This window comes from Astatotilapia calliptera, chromosome 18 (assembly GCF_900246225.1).
Source record: "Astatotilapia calliptera chromosome 18, fAstCal1.2, whole genome shotgun sequence".
Classification (NCBI taxonomy): domain Eukaryota; kingdom Metazoa; phylum Chordata; class Actinopteri; order Cichliformes; family Cichlidae; genus Astatotilapia; species Astatotilapia calliptera.
Window position 1 is genome coordinate 33,702,179 of NC_039319.1, and position 1,522 is coordinate 33,703,700.

The 1,522-nt window shown below is 36.5% G+C and overlaps 1 long non-coding RNA gene across 1 annotated transcript; it reads right to left on the reverse strand.

Annotated features, from left to right (window-relative positions):
• Window positions 1-349: 349 nt before the first annotated feature.
• LOC113011315 (uncharacterized) lies at window positions 350-997 on the reverse strand. The gene is made up of 2 exons (XR_003270516.1): window positions 800-997; window positions 350-463 (listed from the first exon to the last, which is right to left on the reverse strand). It is a non-coding gene; the product is annotated as an uncharacterized LOC113011315 (long non-coding RNA).
• Between the last annotated feature and the right edge of the window lie 525 nt (window positions 998-1,522).

Below are 1,522 nucleotides of genomic sequence, written 5' to 3' on the forward strand. Positions count from 1 at the left end.
AAACCCAACGCCAGCTAGGGATCAAAGAAGAAGTTTTCGAGACTCAATTCAACACTGGGGAGAAGCCAGTTTGCTAGTCATTGCTGTTTTGAGTCTTCTAGGATAGATCCCAAGGTTTGCACACCTTGATTTACGTACACTGTTCCAAAAAATAGTAATGTCAAAGTATCTTACTGTATATTTTACAGTTTTTGTAATGGAGGAGGTCACTGTAAGTGGGATGGACTTGACCTCCTGACTATGACTGATGTAGATGATAAGGTGCTGACTCTAAGAATCCACAATCTCAACAGGGTTGTCCGATAAGAACAGATGGCATATCCACAAAATCCACTGCCACTCAGGTATCTGTCGTTCACTCATTTATTTAGCAAGAATCCGAAGCACACATCCATAATGTGAGTGAGGGGATTTAACAGACTGTAAAATGCTATATGCCGTGTGGTGAGTGATGGTGTGGTTTCTGTTGGAAAGAACATAAAAGTCTTCCATAATTAGGTGAACAGAGTGAATTAAATGTGTAATACAACAATACAAACAATACTGGATAGTGGAACATTCAACCAAAATAAGGGAGTGTCAACAAATGCTAATTTGACTATTTACATAAATCCTAACTAGGCACTTTACATTAGAGCTAACATGAGAAATTAGTGACGGTCCCTTAATGACCGCACGGCAGAGGCTGCTTCGCAGTAAACGGCAGTAACAATCGGTAAACAAAGTGTGCGCCAAGGATTAAACAAGGGAGGATAATGGCCGCAGCAAAGAACAAACACGATAAAACACAGAAACTTACAGTCTCATGGACGCACACCTCTAACAGCATTAGAGGAATGAAAATCCACACGGTGAGTAAAACTCTGCTGACTCTTCCCACCTGCAGCTCCGACCGAACTCTCTGCGTCGACATGTGCGTAATGATGAGGTAGAATTGTGTCTTCTGATTGGCGAAGAGAATGGGTTGCCTCACCGCTCATTGGCTAAACGGCAGCAGTATGCTGATATCTTACTCCGTGGCTCCGTTCATGAGTTCTGCGAACTGGCTGGCCTTTTGTACAGTTTTGTACTGTCTTTCTAGAATATCATTAATTTACATAAGTAGACTGTGATTTTACATGTCAAAGGTAAAATAACATAACATCACTGTAAATATAGTAAAACACAATTTACTTGTTTTTTAAATATATATTTTTGTACATATGCATATTTAGATTGTAAAAATACATTCAGAAATGTATCATAATTTCACAAATATTTGTCTGTTATGTGAGAGAATGATCTGTTAAATTCAAATGTAATACTATGGAAAAATATATAAAATGATCGAAAATTAATGAGAATAATCAATAATTAAAGGAGTATTTGAATTATAATTTTGCTGAAAATGTCATGTCATCTAGGTCTGATTCAATAATTCAGAGGTAACACGTGAAAATATAATTAATAGGAATAAAAACTAAAAAAAACCCATATAAAACATTGCACGCTGTGCTAATTATATATTTAAAAAAAATAAATG